Genomic DNA, 23,735 nt, shown 5'->3' on the forward strand with positions numbered 1-23,735 from the left:
GTAACCTTTTAAAAACATTCAATTTATCCCCTATAATGGGGTGTGACAATTCTCCCCTCCTTAAAAGAATTTCGTCCTTGAAATTCACTCAAGTCACATAAATGAAAAAAATGAAGCTTCCATCAGTTCTTCCATATCTTCAAGTAGCTTTTATAGAAATACGGGTCTTCTGCTAATCCTTAACCAGCTAAGTATACATTTTTGTCAGAACTCTCCTCATTCCAATAAAAGAATCAGATCGAAAATATCCTTGTGGAATCAATTCAACCTAGGTTACGAGGTTAGGTTCATAGAGCAGTAACATCTCCCAACTTCATTTTTGGAGTCGGTCAGAATTTCTCGGATAAGTAACTCTCACATTACTCGTGAGGTACTTTACAGAATTTTGACAAACATGATTGGTATTCCTATATGCATAGGTCAAGCCATAATGGATAGAAAACTTAGGTTATCATATTACAGAAAAGAGCTCGACTTTGGAGTTTCGGCTTAGAGAAGTACGGTTGTAATCTAGGAGAATGTACTGACCATACATCTTATGACATTCAATCAGCCGATCTATCTAAAAAAATTTAACTTAAACTAGGCTTTGATACCACTAAATGTAACCCCTTCAGACCAATACGGGTGTCTCGATCCGATCTGGGGTGTCACATTAGGGCCACCAGGGTGACCTACCACAAAAATATCAGAAAAATTAAAATTTCTGTCAAACACTTAAAATCAATTTATAATTATAAAAGTAAAATTTATTAGTATTCAGAAATAAAACATATTTTCAGACTCGTATATAAAACAAAATACAACCTACATTCCCCCTAATCACATGCACCGTACTCCGCAAGCAACGCCGGTGGAACTCCTTTACTGATGTCGAAAGCTACACTGGTTTGCTTCTTTCAATCTGAAATAGTGAGTCAAAGAGTGAGCTTTGGGAAGCTCAATAATACAATACTACCAATTGATGCTATAGGACATGTAGATAAATGGAAAGCTATAAAATTTCCTTATTGACTTAGACTTATACAGGTTTTCAGAATGAGCTGCAATATCATTGATATTTCTTCGAGTAACAAGCATGAAAATTATATTTCAGAGGAAGCATTCAGAGATCCAGGTTCAAGAAATCAGAATAGTGTGTCTAGTGTGTTCCAACCAAAACCAGTGAAAAGATATAAATCTTTTAAAACAATAATTGTTTAAAGCATATTTTCAAAACTATAGTGGAACCCTCCAACCGAACACCGTTATACAGTTCCCTATAACTACATCCATAAGGGCTTACCCTAAGCACAGAGCAAAGGGAGTGTAACACCCATCTCCCGTATACCCTTCCGTACACGAGATATAAATGTCACATTACTCTTAAAATAGTCATTCTTTTGAAAATCCCAAATTTGTTTTCTTTCTAAAAACATAACATTTTAATATAAAACAAAACATTGATTGCAAACTGTTATAAGTTCTACTTGATTAAAATTAAAAACATTTTAATATTGTGATTACATGCCAAAGAAGTTTTTTCAAAATAAACTAGATTGTCTTAGTGTCATGGATGAGTCCACCTTAGTTGATGATCACCACAGCTACAAAAGCACTCCTTACTCAGTTAATCTTTGCTTGTACGTACGTGTGAGAAACAACACACGTTAAACAATTACTTAGTGAGATATAATATGGTAAAGAACATTAAAGGACACATAAGTATCTCATAGTAATTTGACTTCAAACTAAGTTATAACATCCATAGGAATTAGTTAAGTCCTTCGTAACATAACCAAACCTTGGTCATATTATCCTTATAACCATCTTTAGTATGTCCAACATACTTCTCTTTAGTTCATTAACATCAATTATGTCCTTTTTTACTAACACATCCATTTATGTTTTTAAATTATGGCATCCTTTCATGCCTTAATGCATCATTTCATGCATTTTCGTTTATGACATCCTTTAATGCATCCTTTCATGCATTTTAAATTATGGCATCATTTCATGCCTTAATGCATCCTTTCATGCATTTTAGTTTATGACATCCTTTCATGCCTTAATGTATTCTTTCATGCATTTTTAATTATGGCATCCTTTCATGCCTTAATGCATCATTTCATGCATTTTAGTTATGGATTCGATTTAGAGCAGTTCATACTCTAAAACTCATTCATAATATTCTTTTCATACATATAAAGATATCATTATCACTATTATAAACATATATAAATTTAAAGCATACTAAATTGAATATTCTTCATCTCCCATACTTATATAAAAGTACTCACCTGGCTTGCCTCGTTTTGGTATCTAATATGTGAAGGTGATTACTCCGGCACTTGGCTTTGCCTTTTGCTTTACTTGATTCAGGAGCTTGATTCTGATCTATTCAACATCCAATAAATACATGTTCAATGTCAATTGTTAGTACATCTCCTAACAATTACACTTAAACATTACTTAAAAGCATTTATTAACAACTTTTCCACAATAATATCAGCCAATTTTAAAATTTCTGGCTCCTCAGTATCGATACCCATACCATGGTATCGATACTACCATACTATGGAATCGATACCCTATTATGGTATCTGTCGTAACCGGCTTTCGTACAGGCACGAAATTTTACTTAGAGGAAAAATAATGTGGATAAAAATGATTTTGATTTAAAAAATGTTTGGGAGTCACCATCGACCTTTTTGGGTTAGATAGACCGAATACCTAAAAATCATCTTTTAAAATAGTTTTTAAGAAAACATCATTTAAAAGATAATCTGGTTTGCGTTTAACCAAAAATTCGTTTTTTTAATAAAAAAGGGATTCGTGGTCGGTTACGTTTGGGGAAGGATTAGCACCCCCACAAAGCCCAAAATTGATACATGTTGATTATAAATTGTCTCTAATAATAGAATTTAAGAATTCGAATATGAATTTAATTTATGATCCTTTTATTTCATATTGATATTTCTAAAAAATATTATATATATATATATAGGGTTTTGTAAATATAACATTTATTTATTTAAAAAATAAGAAAATGACATCTAGTTGCTTTAAGATTGCCTTTTCTTTAATATTAATAAATAAATAAATATTAATTAAGAATATACAAAATAATGAAGTAAATATATATTTTTATAAGCAGGATATTTATTTATTTTTAAAGTACCAGAATAGGACTTACAGTTATATTAAGACTGCCTTTTTTCTTTGATATTAAAAATAAATAAATATTATTATTTAAACAATATATATTTATATGATTAAGATAAAAATAATAAAAAATAATAATGAAATACTAAATTAAACATATTGGAATTTAAAGGATGATAATAAAAATATAACTATACTAAAACAAATAAATTTAAAATATATAAATTAATGGACATATTTGAAATATTTTAAAAAACATGTACTGATAATATAATTTAGCCTTAATTAATTATTTTGGGGTTAAAATAAAATTTATTAAAGAATGAGGGACTAAATATTGCATTTACCCTAAATATATAAACATATATAAGCAATGACTATAATATAAATTAATTAAAATTTGAAAACCAAATTAAAATAATTAGAAATTGCTTTTAGTGACTAAATTACAAAGTTTCATACTTGAAGGTAATGCGGACATGGTTTTCCCCTAAAGGGAATTAAAGAAACACTCTCCCAAAACGATATCGTTTGGGGGAAAGTATTAATACCCTTGAACCGGTCCTCTTTGGGCCAAAATTTTCGTTCTTTTTGTTTTGGCTTCTCTCTCTTCATTTCCCACACCGGAGGGAAACCTGTCTCGGCCGACCGCCTTACTCCGACATCGACAGTCACCGCCGACCACCACCCACGGTGGCCGAAAATTACATAATTACCCCAAATTAAAGCCCGACTCTCCCTAAATCGAAATCTGGAGGTTTTTTTAACCTAAATCACTACCAAAACGTGTAGATCTAAAGTAGTTACCTCCGACGTTTAGGTTTCAAAGACGTAGGGAGGATCCGACGAGGTAAATCTCTCGGCTTTTCTCTATTTATTTTCTGTTTTGGCTTTACTACTTGTTGTGGGTGTTTGTTGGTTACTCTCTATTTTCTCATTTTCTGCCGTCTGTCCTCCTCTTTTATTTTGCAGGTGTGGTGGCTTTTATAGCCACCATCGAGGATGTTCTCGGACCGGTCCCAGAGATGATTTTTGGTGAGTCACCGAACATGTGGTGACTCACCGAAGAACGAGACGTGTGGACGGACATTATCTTAGTATCAGGGCTTCTGGAGTCCGCGGCTAGGGTGAAGTCGTGGCAGTGGGCGTCGGCAGCAAGCGTTGGACCACCTGGCAGAGGCGTGGCGGCTGGAAGCTTGGAGATAACTGAGACGTCGTCGCGTGGTTGCCCTAGGGTATCATACCCTAGGGTTTTCTATTAGTACCATCTGGAGGCTTCTGGACCGTTGGATCTTTCCAGATTCAACGGCTGCTGATGCTGGCGGCTGGCTGAGATGATGGAAACCCTATAAGGGTTCTGCTGGGCCTGGACTAGATTGGGCCGGTTCTGGTTATGTAAAACGGGCCTGGTTATTGGGCTCCGAGATTGGTTGCGCCTGTAACAAAATTTTTTTTATTTAATAATAATAATAATAATCCAAATGAAAAAAAAGTAGTGTCTTCAGCTGCCCCTCTTTGCTCATTCTTGTGTTAACAAGAATAGGGCAAAGACGAAAAGACAATAAGTTTTTTTTTCATTTGACTTCACTCGATTAGGATGGAAATGTTGAACAAGTTCTTCTCATTATGAACTCTTTCATTTTTCCACTAAGGATGATAATCTATTTTCTTCTGCGATGTAATCTAGCAAAAAGTTGAACAAATTCTTCTTTTTCAGATGAGTTCTTCTCATTATGAACTCCTTTTGGAAATGCTGATTTTTAAAAGAGGGATTATTAATTCAACTTCAATATGTAATGAATTAAGGCAAGATTGAACAAGTTCTTCTCATTATGAACTTCTTCTCTTTCTTCAGATGAGTTCTTCTCATTATGAACACTTCTGGAAATGTTGATGCTGATCTATCTTCTTCTGTGATAGAGTCATGCAAAAGGTTGAATAAGTTCTTCCTCTTCAGATAAGTTCTTCTCATTATGAACTTTCTCTGGAAAAGTTGATGCTGATCTATCTCCTTCTGTGATAGATTCATGCAAAAGGTTGAACAAGTTATTCTCATTATGAACTTCTTCTCCCTCTTCAGATAAGTTCTTCTCATTATGAACTTTTTCTGGAAAAGTTGATCCATCGAGTGATGAATTCGAGCAAAAAGTTAAACAAGTTCTTCTCATTATGAACTTCTTCTCCTTCTTCAGATGAGTTCTTCTCATTATGAACTCTTACAGAAATGTTGATCCATCGAATGATGAATTCGAGCAAAAGGTTGAACAAGTTCTTCTCATTATGAACTTCTTCTTCATTCTTCAGATGAGTTATTCTCATTATGAACACTACCTGGCAATGCTGATCCATCAAGTAATGAATTCGAGCAAAAGGTTGAACAAGTTCTTCTCATTATGAACTTCTTCTTCCTTCTTTAGATGAGTTATTCTCATTATGAACTCTACCTGGCAATGCTGATCCATCAAGTGATGAATTTGAGCAAAAGGTTGAACAAGTTCTTCTCATTATGAACTTATTTTCCTCTTCAGATGAGTTCTTCCCATTATAAACTCTTTCAAAAATGTTGATCCATTGAGTGATGGATTCAAATCTTTGCAAAAGTTTTTGAAATTCATATCAAATATTCAACATGTATAAAATGAATGAAAATGTCCCTATTTTACAAATGTCTAAATATGATGCATGAATGTTTAGTTCATTTTTATTTGATTTCAAAGTGGCCAACTCGAACTTCCTTCACTTATTCAAAATCATTTCAAGCTGGTATTCTCTTTTTTTGGAAGAGACTCTATATCCTCTTTCCTTCATTTGTGTTAAAGACTCAGAAAAAATGTTTCATTCATAAAATTCTTGCTACGATCATAATTATGACCTTGTTGCCCCATTTGGTATTTGAAAAAACTGGCTTTATTTTTCTAAACTTGTGTAGAAATCCAATAAAGTTTTCTTCTTTGAAAAGAGAATCTATCATCTTTGAAGAGAGAATCTGTCATATTTGAAGAGAAAATCTATCATCTTTGAAGAATGTATATGTAGATATGCTAAACTTAATAGATAAAAAGAGAGCAGTATTTGTTCCGATTTAACTCTTGAAACACATCATAAGGAGGATTTATCCTAATTCCTTTCATGTCTCCACATCTAATCAGATCTCGAACAAAGCCATTTAGACCATATCATGTTGAGATGCTTAATAACACTATGTTGTTCAACCTTAATTGGCTCCACTAGTTTCTTGTTGTTAAAATTTCAGCTTCCCTTCTGTGGAAAGAAATCTTCATCATATATCACTTCAAACCTTGGGGTTGAAGAAGACAAACTTTATTTTGGATCAATAAATAGAAACACTATATGATCGCAACATTGGTTCAACACCATAATTACTAGCTCGTAAAACATTTGACAACACATTCATCATTTCCTATGGCTTTTGCCCAGAATTTCTTTCTTTCTTTTCTATTTTACTTGCTTCTAAATGATTCTATGATGGTAATAACTTGTTTGGTTTTCAACAATGATTGTAAATGTTGATAAGACTGACTTTGGATTCCATTCACTTAAAAGTATTAACATAGAGTGATAACCAGAAATCTTTTGTTTATTTCAAAATTATGTTAATCCATTTATAAGATGTTTATATGAAATAATAAATTTAATTTCGAAAATAAATTGAATTTCAAAAAGATAATCTTGGAATAAATAATAAATATATAGAAATGTATTCAAAGTTATGGAAAACATAGGAATGATAAAAATTCAAATGACTCAACAAATTATTAGCATAAGTATTTCTAAATTAATCAACTTGATATAATTTAGAGAACTGATGTAAGATTATGTCTGAAAGATCTCAAACATTGCCAGAATGTTTGTAGATGAAAGATCTCAAACATTGCCAGATGCCTAATATCAACATGCATTTGAGCAACCCTTTTAGGTTTTCAACTCAAATCCTTCATTTGGTTGCAAGACGCCCTTTGCGGGTTTTCATCTTGACCCTCATTTTCTATTTTTTTCTTTTTTTCATTTCATTTTTCATCATCATTTTTTTCTTCAAGCATAATATTTCTTGACAGAATTTGAGTTTATTGGGTTTCTCAGAACTTTTCCATCCATTTCTGCCAAGATCAACGCTCCTCCAGAAAAAGCCTTTTTTATAACATATGGCCCTTCCCAATTAGACATCCATTTCCCACGGAAATCTTTATGTATAGGCAAGATCTTTTTTAGCACTAGATTACCCTCTTGGAATTCTCTTGGATGTACTTTCTTGTCATGAGACTTCATCATCCGTTTCTGATACATCTGTCCTTGGCAAATAGCTTTCAATCTTTTCTCCTCAATAAGATTCAATTGATCAAATCGAGCTTGGATCCATTCAGATTCATCCAATTTTACCTCTCTCAAAATTTGAAGTGACGCAATCTCAACTTCAATTTGTAAGACTGCTTCCATTTAATAGACTAAAGAAAAAGGCGTTGCCCCAGTAGATGTTCGCACAGTAGTTCGATATGCATATAAGGCAAAAGGTAACTTCTCGTGCAAATCTTTGTAAGTTTCAGTAGTATTTGTAATGATTCTCTTGATGTTCTTGTTTGCTTCTTCAACTGCTCCATTCATCTTTAGACGATACGCCACTGAGTTTGCATGCTTGATCTTGAATTGTGCACAAAGTTCAATCATCATTTTGTTTTTCAGGTTCAGAGCATTATATGTAATGATTCTCTCTGGTAGCCCATACTGGCAAATTATTTCTTTCTTTATAAATTTGCAAACTGTAGACCTCTTAATATTGGCATATAAAGCAGCTTCAACCCACTTGATAAAATAATCAATTGCCACTAGGATGAAACAATGTCCATTTGATGATTTTGGTGTGATTGCCCTAATGACGTCTATTCCCCACATAGAAAATGGCCAAGGTACAATCATTACATGTAAAGGTGATGGAGGTACATGAATCTTATCTACATATATCTGGCATTTATGACATCTCCTTGCATAATCAGTGCAATCTGTATGCATGGTAGCCCAATAATATACATATCTCATTATATTTCTAGCCATTGAAAGACCATTTGCATATGTTCCACATATCCCACTGTGTACTTCCTCAATGATGCTTCTGGCTTCGGTAGTATTTACACATCTCAATAGCATTTGATCATTGCTTCTCCTATAAAAAGTCTCACCATCAAGAAAATATCCAGCAGCCATTCTTCTCAATGTTCTTTTATCAATTTCAGATGCATTTTGTGGATAAATTTGATACTTGATATATTGCAAGATATCATAATACCATGGCTTGCCATTTGCTTCCTCTTCCACACTGTAGCAATGTGCAGAAATTTCATATACTTGCATTTTGATTGGCATCATATCAACTCTCTTAGTTGCTTGAAACATAGCAGCTAATGTAGCCAAAGCATCTGCCATTTGATTTTCCTCTCGAGGGAGATAATTGAAGGTGACACTTTCAAATTCTTTCACTAATTTGAGAGTAAAATCTCAGTATTCCAACAATTTGGGATCTTTCTTTTCCCATTCTCCTCGTAATTGATACACCACTAACGGTGAATCTCCATATATCTTGAGAAATTTAATTTTCCTTTCTATGACTGCCTTCAATCCCATGACACAAGCTTCATATTCCGCCATGTTATTGGTGCAAAAGAACTCTAGTCTGCTTGTAAAAGGATAATAAATATTTTCTGGAGAAATTAACACTGCCCCAATTCCTCGTCCCAAGGCGTTGGATGCTCTATCAAAATAAAGCTTCCAAGATTCATCATTTGTTCGGACTTCTTCGTTCATGGATATGCACAACAAATCTTCATCTGGAAAATTAAAACTCAGAGACTGATAATCATCTGATACACGACTAGCCAGAAAATCGGCTATGACACTTCCTTTTATCACTTTTTGGTTGACATATACGATATCAAACTCAGATAATAACATCTGTCATCTAGCCATTTTGCCTGTCAAAGCTGGTGATTCCATTAAGAACTTTAACAGATCAAGTCTAGATATCAGCCAAGTGGTATGATATAACATGTATTGTCTGAGTCTTAGAGTAGCCCACACCAAGGCACAACATAATTTTTGTATTGGTGGGTATCGAATTTCACAATCAGTAAATTTCTTACTCAGATAATAAATGGCTTTCTCTTTTCTTCTAGATTTATCATGTTGTCCCAGTACACATCCCATCGAATTTTCAAAGACTGTCAAGTAAAGAATTAACGGTCTATCAGGCAATAGTGATACTAAAATGGGGGCATTGGATAAACATTTCTTAATAATATCCAAAGTTTCTTGACATTCATCATTCCAGACTTCAGAATTTTTCTTTCGAAGTAACTTGAACATTGGATCACATTTGTTAGTTAATTGGAAAATAAATCGAGATATATAATTTAATCTCCCCAAAAAGCCTCAAACTTCTTTTTTCGTATTGGGTGGTGGAATATCTTGAATTTCTTTTACTTTATTTGGATTAATCTCGATTCCTTTTTGGCTGACTACAAATCCCAAAAGCTTCCCTAATGTTACCCCAAAAGTGTATTTAACGGGGTTGAGCTTTAATTGATACTTTCTCAATCTTTGGAAAAGATTTCTTAGATTTTGAATATGTTCTTCTTCGGTTTGGGACTTGGCAATCATGTCATCCACATAAACTTCAATATCTTTATGCATCATGTCATGGAATAGAGTTACCATTGCTCTATGATACGTTGCCCCTGCATTTTTTAATCCAAATGGCATTACTTTGTAACAGAATGTGCCCCACATGGTTATAAATGTTGTTTTTTTTCATGTCTTCAGGACTCATTTTTATCTGATTATATCCTGCAAAGGCATCCATAAAAGAAAACCATGCATGTCCTGCAGTATTGTCTACCAATGTGTCTATGTGAGGTAATGGAAAGCTATCTTTCGGACTAGCTTTGTTAAGATCTCTGTAATCCACACACATTTTAACTTTCCCATTCTTCTTTGGTACTGGAACTATGTTGGATACCCATTCTGGATATTTGGCTGCCTGTAGGAATCCTGCATTAATATGCTTCATTACTTCCTCTTTAATCTGCAACAAAATTTCTGGCCTCATTCGTCTGAGCTTTTGTTGAACAGGTTTATATTCTGGACTGATTGGAAGTTTGTGCACCACTATTTCTGTACTCAAACCAGGCATATCTTGATAAGACCAGGCGAAGATATCTTTGAACTCTTGGAGGAGATTTATCAATTCTTGTTTTATCTGGGCTGACAAGGTAGTCCCAATTTTCACTTCTTTCATTTCTTCATTGGTTCCCAGATTTATAGTCTCAATCTCTTCTTTGTGTGGTAAGATTTGTTTATCTTCTTTTTCTACCAGTCTTAACAATTTGGTTGGAACATCACAGTCTACTTCATCCTCACACTCATTGATTTCCTCCAAACATATGGGCCGCTCTAAATTTATCTCATGATTAAATTTAGGAATAATCATGCTATTAACATTGTGACACTTGCAAATTTAAATCGGACATATTTTCGAAAGGATATAGTAAATTTACGAAATAAATATAAAGAATGAGAAATAATGAATGTAAAAATATAAAAAAGTAAAATATAAAGAATGATTGCCATTTGAGAATTTTAAGAAAACTTCTTATATTTGATATTAAGTGAACTTAACATAATTGCCCTTACAAGATAACAAAATTTTTTATATTCTTGGGCTAAAGCATAAAAGATTAGTTCTGACTATTACTCTGAGTTAATACTAAAAAATACAGGGAGATCTTCAGCAGTCCAATTGTTTAGCGTTTCACGAGGAAGGCAAGGGCGAATTTCAGCCAAGTATTTGCCAGTCTTGTGGTCATTTGTGATCATGTTGATAAATAATCCTCTCATAGCTTCTTCAACTATGTTTTGATCTTTTGTCAACTTTTCTTCTTTAAGAGCATCAACAAGCTGTTGTTCTATATTAACCATTCCTCCAGATTTGAATGTGGACTTCAGATGAGGGAAAGACATGCGATCCCAAGGAATTTATTCTCCCTTCAATCTTGTCCTTCTATTTTCACCTCTTCTTTTCACCTCTTTGTTCTTTTGCTGAAAATTAGGCTTAAATCCAAGCCCAAAACGACCTTTCTTTATCTTCATGCTTACAGGAACTGAATTTCCCTGAAGATTCTTTCTCAAACCTTTCCCGGTTTTTGCTTATATGCCTAAAGTCTGTCGTATAGTCATCTTTGTGCAATCAGACAATCTGGGATGTGGAATTTTGCTTCCCTCAGCAATAAATGTTGCATTGACAAATTCCAAAGCTCGGAAAGAGAACTCAAGAGCATCATAATTGGTTTCAATATACGGAGCATCACTTGTTACAAAAGTGATGATTTCTTCCTCTGCTCCTACACATATCAGTTGACCGTCAACAACGAATTTCAATTTATGATGCAACGAAGAAGTAACAACTCCTGCAGAATGAATCCATGGCCGCCCCAATAAACAATTATATGTAGGGTGGATATCCATTACCATAAAGTCAATATTATACACTAAAGGACCTATCAACAGTGGTATTTCCATTTTTCCTAGCACCTCCTTTTGAGTGCCATCAAAAGCTCGCACTACATTCTGATAATTCCTCATGTGCGATTTATCCACCGGCATCCTTTGTAGTGTGACCAGTGGCATCAAGTTAAGAGCAGATCCATTATCAATTAGTACTCCTGGCAACACATGGCTATGACAATGTGTGGAAATATTCAAAGCTTTCACTGATCCCATTCCACCTTCAGGTATTTCATCATCAGTGAACGTTATGTAATTATCAGTAGCTATGTGCCCCACAATCCTGTCAAGCTTGTTGAGAGATATATCTTCAGGGATAAATGTTTGATGCAGAACTTTTATCAAATCATTTATGTGTACTTCTGAATTCATCAATAGATCAAGAATTGAAATTCGCGCTTGCTTTTTATATAGATGCTCAACCACACTATATTCGCTATGTTTCAAAAATTCTTGCGCTTGTTTCTCCGTTACGGGCTCATTGACTGTTGGTGGGGATTCATCATCAAATACTTTTCGAGGTATCTCTGTAGCTTTTCCCTTTTCTTTTCCCTGTTCTGATGCATTCGATGTCTCGGGAGAATAACACCTCCCACTTCTTGTAAAGAATCCGACTTCACTTACTGCTTCAGATGTTGAATCCACACTCTGTGCTTTCTCTTCTACTTTTTCCATAGAAACAGATCCTCCTACCATTGAAACATTGGTAGTATAATTCCAAGGTACCTTGCGGGTATCCTTATATGGAAATGGTAAAGGAGTTGTGATAACCACTTTCGACTTTGTTGGAGCAGGATTCACTATAGATGACTTCACAATTATAATCACGGGATCACTTGTTCTCTGCTTAGGTTTAGAATCTTCTGATGCGCAAACGTCATCTTCTCTTTTTTCCTGGTTCTTCTTCAAAGAACTCTATCTCTTTGTCATTCATCAGTTTTTGCACCTAATCCCTAAATTCAGGGCATAGTTGAATTCCATGTCCCTTTTCTTGATGATATTCACAATAATTTTCGCATTCATTATACTTTGGCTTGAATTGTTGCTATATCATACCAGATAGGGAGAGTTGTTGAAATATCCAACCAAAGAGAGATTTAATTTTAGAGATATCAGTTTTTTTTCCTTTTATTCTCTTCCTGAATTGCGTTCACATTTTTATCTCCATGATTTGGCAACGGATGATTTGATTTAGCTGGTGAATTGAATTCCAATTTTCCAGTATTAATCAAATTTTGGACCACCCTTTTGAATGCCAAACAATTTTCAATAGAGTGACCCGTAATTCCTTCATGATAAACACAGTGTGCTTTTACATCGTACTATAGAGGGAATGGTGGTTGTATGGGAATTAAAGGATAGGGTCGTATGACATCTACCTTTAACAACGAATCATAAATCTTATAGTAGGGTACTGGTAATGGTGTAAAATAAGGCCTTTCATTTTCCCTGCGAGATCCTTTGGATTCCATTCGATTAGTGTTTGTTTCTTCCTTCTTGACCCTTTGCTGGGTAATCGTAACACTTTTTGAGGTATCCTTGTTGAAGGCATTCACATTGTTAACTTCATTCTCCTTTTTTCGATACATGGGTCTTTTTGAACTAGACCCCTCACTTGATTCAATTTTTTCATTTTTCATGACATTCTCAATGAGTTCTCTATAAATGACCAGATCTGTAAAATTTCTGGTTGCATTCCCTATTAAATGGCTTAAGTATGGGGCTTTTAAACTGTAGACGAACATCACTGTGGCTTCTTTTTCTGATAATGGTGGCTGAACTTGGGACGCTGTATCACACCATCTCTGGGCGTACTGTCTGAATATTTCATTGTTATTTTCTCCAAATTTTGCTGAGTCCATCTATCAGGGACCATATCTGTCACGTGGCAGTACTGCTCGAGAAATGCTTTCAACAGATCCTTCCATGATCTAATATGGGCTTTGGTCAGTTGAGTATACCACTTTAAAGTTGCTCCTGCCAAACTATCTTGAAAGCAATGAATTAACAATTTCTCGTCTTTCACATGTCCTGCCATTCTGTGACAAAATATGGTTATATTGGATGAAGGGCATATAGTACCGTCATATCTTTCAAATTCAGGAACTTTGAACTTGATGGGGAGGATTAGGTCCGGGACCAAACTCAATTACTTGGCGTCAAACCCATAGAACGATTCAGTTACTTCTACGGATTTTATTCTTTCCTCTAAGCTCTTGATCTGTCTAGTCAATTCTTCATTGGCTTTTTCTTTCTCATTCAACTCATTCAAATCTGGAATTAGATGCTCAGGATTAAATTCTCCTATCTTCATATCTGACATAAGCGGATTTTTGCTTGAAGACGTGGGATCCACTTGTTGATTTTCATTAGGTTTGGTCTCTTGAAGTGCTGAAGTGCGAGCATGGATTTGCATAGGTGTGATACCAGAAAGATAAACTGGTTCTGGCATGAAACCTAAAGGATACATAGGTTCCTGGTCGAAAGGTACAGGATTTTCATGAATTTTTCCAATGGTAGCTTGCTTTCTGAGCATATCCTCTATTTTATGCATCATACTTTCTTGTGAGTTTGTAATGTTGGCTTCAATTTTTTCTAACTTCATTCTCATTTATGCTTGTTCTTTACTATGTTGTTCCTCGAGAGGTTGTATTTTATACTCCATTTTCTTAGTTGCTTTTATAGTATCGTAGTGGTGTTGAATTTCTCGTTTGGCCAGGATAACTATGATTGAAAATCCTTTTCATATTATTTTTTAGAATTTTATTTAATGAATGTTTATCTTAATGTAAAATAAAAATTATACATAAATAAAATAATGCAATGAATGTATGCAAAAGGTATTGATCCCAAAAAGTTAACTGTCATAGAACAACTTCCATCGGCATACAAAAGTTTCTATATAATAGTTCATAACTATAGATACGACATAGTTTTCCTATTAAGCTCTATGATTTCCTTCATCAGCCATGACATCTTCTTTCCAAACTTGGAAACTAGATCAACGTGATGCTCAATAATCTTTGCTTCAGCAGCTAACTCCCCAATATATCTGGCAACTTCGCTCATTTGTACCATGGCCTCGAATACCATACTGCTTCTTTCTTCACTTCTTTCTTCATAGAAATCAGTTAATTTTTGCCATTGTTCATTGGTTCCATCAAGAATTTGATATAACTCGGTGATTCTGACTTGGCAACTGTGCAGAGTATTTTTAAGAACTCGGATTCGTCTTCGTAGTGAAACGTTATCCTCATAACTCTCTTTAAGATCACTAGGTCCTAGACGAACCTTCTCTTAGAATAATGATTCTTCAAGTTGCAAGATGTAAGCATTAAACTCTGTGTTTTTGTTTCTACGCTGTTCCAAATCCTTTTCAAGTTTTGTTCGCGTTTCTTGTGTTCTTTGACTAAGCTTTTGGATTTGCACATTCTTGTTTCTACATCGTTGCATCCAATTGCTGGCCACTTTTTGCTCTACTTCGAGTCTGGTATTGAAGTTCTTTCTCTCCAAATCCCATCTTTCTTTTTCAACATCGAACTCTTCAATCCTTTGTCCCCTAACTTCAAGTTCGACAATCATATTGTTCATTTCAGCTTCAAATCCTTTGAACATGGTGTTTTTCTCATCCTCAAACCCTTCAAACAAGCTATTCTTCATATTTTCTAATTCTTTGGCTCGATCCCTTTCTTTCTACATTTCATTCATAATCTCACGACTTTCAGCTTTGTACTTTATAATTCACTCTCTTTTTTCAGCTTCAAGATCTTCAATTTTCTGCTTTCCTTTCTCAAGGCTTTTGAGTAAACGGCTATTCTTTCCTTTCAAATCTTCAACTCGGCATTTCTCAATGTTCAACTCTTTGGTCATTTGTGCTGTTGCTCGGTTCGATCCTGATGCTCTCTGGGATTTTTGCAGCACATGGTAATTCTTCTTTAACGTTATAAACTCACTATCTACTTTTTCTTTGTTTTCCCTCAACATTGCACATTGTGCTGAATGAAAGTCAACGTCGACGCCCAACATAGCTTTATCTTGTCGCATTTGTTCTAACTCTTTGGACCAACCCTCTCTTTCTACTTCAAACTCGGCTCTTAGGATTTCTATCTCTGATGGAACTACCCGAATGCGATCTTCCATAGAGATATCCTCATTTTGGTATGGTAGAGGAATATTTTCATTTTTCCTGACAGATCTCCATTCCTCATAATCAGGAGTTAACATTGCTTTTGTTGCTTTAGCCCGAACACAAAAAGTTGTTTTCCATGCTTTAACAACATCCATGATGTTTCTTTTATAATTTTTTCTATGAAATGCAAACTCAGAAGAATGTAACCCAGTAGGAACATGAACAAATTGACGACCCTCGTACTGCCTTATAACCAGAAGTGGCATATCCAATTCTTCCCCACAAACCGAGCAACATCACCCAGTTGTAGTTACCACATTTGTAAAAGAACTCCCTTTGTATTTGCCACATGGCGTGCCAAACGATGTCATTGCTTTGCAGATTTTGAAGGGTATTTATCCACATGTCTTTCTTGACTTCTTTTGGCCATTCTTGCTCCAAAAACTCTTTCAACGCTGAGTAGTCCATACTAAAGCGACAGTATGAAACCTTTTCTGTCCTCCAAAAATGGCTATAGATCTAGACATATAATAATTGTGCACATCCAAAAAATCGTCCACCTCCCAGTCTCCTACAAGCGCTTAACGATCGAAAAGTCTCTGCTAGAATTACAGAAGCAGGATTGCTTTTTTTTTTTATAACTGCTCGAACAAATATACTACTGTAGCCTCAATGTATCCCAATGCTTTTGGGAAGATGACCATACCATATATACCCAGAGCAACGAGATCAAATCGTACTTTATCATATGGATGACTCTAAATAATTTCTTTGATGTTGGTCCAGGCAATACCTTTTCCTTGCCCTTTTGTTTCTTACGAGCTACTACCCATTCCTCTCGTACTCCTACAATCTTTGATAATTTAACTCGGAAAGGTTGAGTTTTATCTGATCTTGAATAAATTCGATTCTCCAAAGCCCCTTCTATATGTAGCAAAGTTGTATACTCTTCAATAGTAGGAACCAAGTCCTCCTTATTAAAAGTGAAGCAATTATACCCTGGATTCCATAATTGAATCAGGGCTCGAAGCAATTCATCATCAACTTTGACATAGAGCAGATATGGGATGTCCCCGTAAGACTGATAGAACTGCAACTTCTTGTTTGAGTCCCAACTCTCCCAAATGCTTCACAAATCTTGCATATCATTTCTTTTTAGAGAAACTGGAGCATAACTTGCTAACTCGAGTATATAATCATCTTACAGAATGTCTCCCCCTTGTCTTTGTAAGTCCTCAGACCACTGTCTTACTTCTGAGTTTGGAACTATTATTTGAATACTTTTTATCCATAGATGAAGGTTTTCCAATGAGACGATTAACTCGAAGATCAATACCTTTAATCCTATATGATGCTATGCAAACAACAAAAATAAAAGAAAACATAAAAAGAAATGAATTAGTTTAAATAATAAAGAAGAAAAATTTAATTTAATGTCTACCCAAATATTTCTATTTAAACATGCTTTCTACATAGCATACTTTAAATAATCTAAATTCACATGCAATTTATTTAGTAGGAAAGTAAATAAATAAATTAAAAGGGAAAGAGTTAGAATTTATTTCTCCATCGTGTATACCTATTTTGGACAAAATTTTGGCATGGCTTCAGATCGGAATAGTTTCTAGGGTTTACTATATGCAGAGTTTCAATTCTAAGAGTAAAGGTACCCGAATTGTCCTTGTTAGTGCCCCATTGGGCTGCTAACCCTTAATCCTAGTCCACTACAAATTTAAGCGGATTGAGTTCAATTCGAGGGGGCACATTTCTCTATGCCTGGCACGGAGAATAAATTCTCATGAACACATAGAGCAAATGAACCCCAAAAGCTACTTGCTAGGTCTGACATGGAGAATAAATTCTCACGAAGGCGTCACTTTCACTCCCACTTAAAAGGGACAAGCTTGATTATAAAGCTTATGTTATGCAATGCAAGTGCTGTGTGTGAGGAGAAATGATCAAACCTTTAACAAACAAATGAAATTTAATATCTAAAAATAAAACAAAATAAAGAAGAATATATATATATATATATATAATATAAAAATTATAAGTATAAAAAATTTGAAAGAAAAGAATTATAAATTAAATAAATATGAATTTTTAATTTCTAATTGATAGAGACAATTTATAATCGATTTTAAAGCATGACCACATCCCCAGCGGAGTCGCCAAGCTGTCGTAACAGGTTTTCGTCCGGGCACGAAATTTTACTTGGCGGAAAAATAATATGGATAAAAATGATTTTGATTTAAAAAAATGTTTGGGAGTCGCCATCGACATTTTTGGGTTAGATAGGCCGAATACCTAAAAATCATCTTTTAAAATAGATTTTAAGAAAACATCATTTAAAAGATAAACTGGTCTACGTTTAACCAAAAATTCGTTCTTTTTAATAAAAAAGGGATTCATGGTCGGTTACATTTAGGGAATGATTAGCACCCCCACAACGTCCAAAATTGGTACTTGTTGATTATAAATTGTCTCTAATAATAGAATTTAAGAATTCAAATATGAATTTAATTTACGATCCTTTTATTTCAGATTGATATTTCTAAAAAAATTATATATATATATATATTTAGGGTTTTGTAAATATGACATTTATTTATTTAAAAATATCAGAAAAGGACATCTAGTTGCTTTAAGACTGTCTTTTCTTTAATATTAATAAATAAATAAATATTACTTAAAAATATAAAAAATAATGAAGTAAATATATATTTTTATAAGCAGGATATTTATTTATTTTTAAAGTACCAGAATAGGACATCCAGTTATATTAAGACTGTCATTTTCTTTGATATTAAAAATAAATAAATATTATTATTTAAACAATATATATATATATATGATTAAGATAAAAAAAATAAAAAAATAATAATGAAATACTAAATTAAACATATTGGAATTTAAAGGATGATAATAAAAATATAACTATACTAAAACAAATGAATTTAAAATAACAAGAATAAAATTTAAAATATATAAATTAATGGACATATTCGAAATATTTTAAAAAAACATGTACTGATAATATAATTTAGCCTTAATTAATTATTTTGGGGTTAAAATAAAATTTATTAAAGAATGAGGGACTAAATATTTCATTTACCCTAAATATATAAACATATATATGCAATGATTATAATATAAATTAATTAAAATTTGAAAACCAAATTAAAATAATTAGAAATTACTTTTAGTGACTAAATTACAAAGCTTCATACTTGAAGGTACTACGGACATGGTTTTGCCCTAAAGGAAATTAAAGAAACACTCCTCCCCCAAAACGACGTCATTTGGGGGAGAGTATTAATACCCTTTAACCGGTCCTCTTTGGGCCAAAATTTTCATTTTTTTTGTTTTGGCTTCTCTCTCCTCATTTCCCACATCGGAGGGAAACCTGTCCCGGCGGACCGCCTTGCTCCGGCGCCGGCAGTCACCGCCGGCCACCACCCACGGTGGTCGAAAATTACATAATTACCACAAATTAAAGCCCGACTCTCCCTAAAGCCAAATCCGGAGGTTTTTTTAACCTAAATCACTACCAAAACTTGTAGATCTAAAGTAGTTACCTCCGACGTTTAGGTTTCAACGACGTATGGAGGCTATGACGACGTAAATCTCTCAGTTTTTCTCTAATTATTTTCTGTTTTGGCTTTACTGCTTGTTGTGGGTATTTGTTGGTTACTCTCTATTTTCTCGTTTTCTGTCGTCTGCCCTCCTCTTTTATTTTGCAGGTGTGGTGGCTTTTATAGCCACCGTCGAGGATGTTCTTAGATCGGTCCCAGAGATGATTTTTGGTGAGTCACCAAACATGTGGTGACTCCCCGAAGAACGGGAGGCGTAGACGAACGTTGTCGTAACAACAGGGCTTCTGGAGTCCGTGGCTAGGGTGGAGTCATGGCAGTGGGAGTCGGCAGTAGGCGTTGGACCACCTGGCAGAGGCGTGGCGGCTGGAAGCTTGGAGATAAATGAGACGGCGCTGCGTGGTTGCCCTAGGGTATGATACCCTAGGGTTTGCTATTATTACCATCTGGAGGCTTCTGGACCGTTGGATCTTGCCTGATCCAACGGCTGCTGATGCTGGCGGCTGGCTGAGATTATGGAAACTCTAGAAGGGTTCTACTGGGCCTGGACTAGATTGGGTCGGTTCTGGTTGTGTAAAACGGGCCTGGTTATTGGGCTCCGGGATTACACCATTTTAAAACATTTAAAATCTTTCAAGAACATTAAGTTCTAAGAATTACACCAATTTTCCTAGTATGTTCTTAATCCTATCCAAGGCTTCTAATCTCTTATTTACCTCTTTGACAAGTCAAATCTACCAGAAAACATCAACAAACACTCATATATTATCATATCATTTCAAAACCCATTTTCTAAAATCTCCATTATTTCTACTATTTCTTAGTTTTAATCTCATATAACCTTTCCTTAAGCTTACCTATTACTTAAGGTTACAAGAACCAACCAAAATAAACCGAAAACATGAGCTAGATGAAACTTACCTTAAGCTATGGAGAGACACTCTCACCCACGGGAAAAAGAAGAAGAAGAGAGAAATAAGTTTTTCACCTTCATCTTTTTCTTAAATCCCTAAATTAAATGGGTTTTAAATTCCTTTCACCTAAAAGAACAAAATACCCTTTCAATAAACTATCTCTTACAAATTGGTCTTACTTAAGTCATTTCTTATACTTTACTAATTACTCAATCTAGTCCTCTAAATTTTTAATTCCTTTTAATTTAATCACTAACCTATTATTTGGGGTATTATAGGGAGCCACCCTAAGGGAATGTCTTGGTGCCCGAGAGCCTACCCAAGTGTCACCTTAGGGCCGTAAGGATTTATCAGCTGGATTAGGGCTGAACCTTTATACTTCAGAATCTATCCATATAAAATCCAGTAGAAAGCAGTTTTAACAATAAATCGTAATATCTTGATCGTGATACAGTAAAATCTTGTAAATGTGTCAATGAAATAAACCATATAACTGCCTTCCACTTGTACATCATATGTAGTCCCGTAATTAACCCAATGTAGTGTCTTCGGGCCTAAGAGCTTACCCAAGAAAGTTTCTCGAGGCCTCTAAGGTCCTTAAGGATTTACTAGCTTGATTAGAGCTGAACCTTTAACCTACCCAGATAATGTCCCAATAAAATAATTCAAGTATTAACCAGTGAAAACAGAAAACCATAGTTCATAAACAAGTAAATTCCATGATTCCATAAATCAAGAACATTCATTTTTTCAGTAAAAAACGTAATCGGAGAACACATACTCTGTTGTCATGGTTCATAAGCCAGTAAATCGATAAATTTCGGTAAAACATATTTCAAAACATATAAGATAGTCATGTAGTACATGGGGAACACACTAGAGGATCCAAGTATTTTTTAGAGACACTCGGTAGTTACCATGAATGGAAAACATGAAACTTATGCAATTTGATCGGATTTCAGGAACGAGGTCCTATTGAAAAGGATCAGTTACTAGTATATCTATCAAACCATTAAATTAATACCTTAGGACCCCTTTTTATTTAGGTGCATTAGGAAGGTTTTTAGGAACCTTATATCAGAATAACTCTAGATTCAGATTTACAGAGAGTGATTCCATTACATTAATTATTAGGGGTATTCAAGATTACGTATTGAATTATCAGGATTTTGAGTCCAATTGTACCAATGATCCCAACACTGTAACACTTGTCAATCATTCGAACATATCTATTTAAACAAAGGTCGATGGTTAAAGGCTTCAAAGAGTGTTTCTTTAAGATAACGATGGGATCAACGATTGTTTTGTTCGTCGCCATCGTGACAAATCTATTTCGTAGGAAGTGATAATGGTGGGGATGGTTGTTGCTGTAGAAGACTAATGAGGTTAGGGTTGTATTGTTTTGTGCTATTTTTTATTAGAATTGTTTTGGGTTTTCAATTTTAAAACATAAAGATTAAATCAACTTTATTTACTTAAGCAATCTGTAACACCCAAATCCTATATATCTTTTTGTACACGAGATACAGATGTGATATCACTTTAAAGACATTACCGCTTTAGAAAACCCATAAAATTTTATTTATTTTCTTAAAACATTTTATTTTAGTACTTATAAAACATTCATTAAAGACTTTAGTATATAACAAAAGTTAACATTCTAGGATTTTATCCTTCCTACATCACATAAAACCAAAAACTTTGCATAGCGTTATCATAATTCTATTACATGCAGACTAATAATATCAAAATAGACATAGCTATCATAATATTACTGATGAGGCGATTCCGGATTGGTGATGTCAAATGTACTCCTTACGCAGCTCGATATAACCTATACATGAAATAAACATAAGATAAGTATTTCCTTAGTGAGGCAAGAATTCTATTGATATGATATCATTTATTCATTATTTCATATCCATCGAATACCAATTCATTCATTTAAAGTCAGTATCATTTCGTTGAGATGCACACTTAGTGCTTATACGATCATTCATAAACATATTATGAATTCTGTGGTTCACACCTATAGTGCCTATACGGTTGTTCATCAATATATGATGAATTACGTGGGTTGCACACTTAGGGCCTATTGTTCATCAACATATGATGAATTCCGTGGGTTGCACAATTAGTGCCTATACAGTTGTTCATCAACATATGATGAATTCTGTGGGTTGCACACTTAGTGCCTATACGGTTGTTCATTAACATATGATGAATTTCGTGGATTGCACACTTAGTGCCTATATGGTTGTTCATCAACATATGATGAATTCTGTGGGTTGCACACTTAGTGCCTATATGGTTGTTCATCAACATATGATGAATTCCATGGGTTGCACACTTAGTGCCTTTAATAACATATGCCTTTAACAACATGCATATCTAATTATTAATGTACATAATAAATGCACTCATCTAGTATGCCTCGGTTGTATACTTTAAGGATGTCCAGCTACTTGGCAACTTTATCTTTCCCTTGTTTTTTCTTGACTCGGGAGTTGCGTTACGATCTACTCAATCATCCATTAAAGACACATAGCATATCAAATGTTAGTATATTCTCTAGCATTTAGCATTTATACTTTAATAATACTCATAAGTATTATTATTTAGATTTCTATAACAATTTCAACCTATCTTTAAATTATAGGCTCAATAGTATCGATACCCGTACCCTGGTATCGATACTTATATATTATAGTATTGATATCTCATTTCAGTATCGATACTATTTTGACATTTTAGAATCCATGGTATCAATACTTTCCTTTTGGTATCGATACCCTATCAGTATCGATACTAATTACATTAGTACCGATACTGTTCATTATATTTCTACCCATTTAAACCTATAGTATCGGTACTATTTTATCAATACCGATACCCTTACCCAGATTTTCCATTTTTTAGCTCGATTCTCACCCAAATCAAATTTCCTTATGTTTACCCTCAACAATACTATTAAACTCTTATTTACTTATCCCTACTAACTTTCCTTCATTTAACTTCTTAAAACATTTAAAATCTCCCAAGAACATTTCCATCTAAGAATCATACCACTTTTTCTAAGATGTTTTTAATCTCATCTAATGCTTCCAATCTCTTATTTACTTCTTTAACAAGTCAAATATACTAATAAACACCAATAAAAACTCATATTCTAACATATCATTCAAAAACTCATTTTCTTAAATCTCAAATATTTCATCCATCTCCTAGTTTTAATCTTATTTAACCCTTTCTTAAGCTTATATACCATTTAAGGTGGCAAGAACAAACTAGAATCGAATGGATAATCTCATTTAATAAAACTTACCTTATCTACGGAGAAGGTCACGTGAACACGGAAAAGAAGAAGAAAGATACCCAAGGTATTAA

Source organism: Hibiscus syriacus, unplaced genomic scaffold (assembly GCF_006381635.1).
Source record: "Hibiscus syriacus cultivar Baekdansim isolate YM2019G1 unplaced genomic scaffold, ASM638163v2 tig00111812_pilon, whole genome shotgun sequence".
Lineage (NCBI taxonomy): Eukaryota > Viridiplantae > Streptophyta > Magnoliopsida > Malvales > Malvaceae > Hibiscus > Hibiscus syriacus.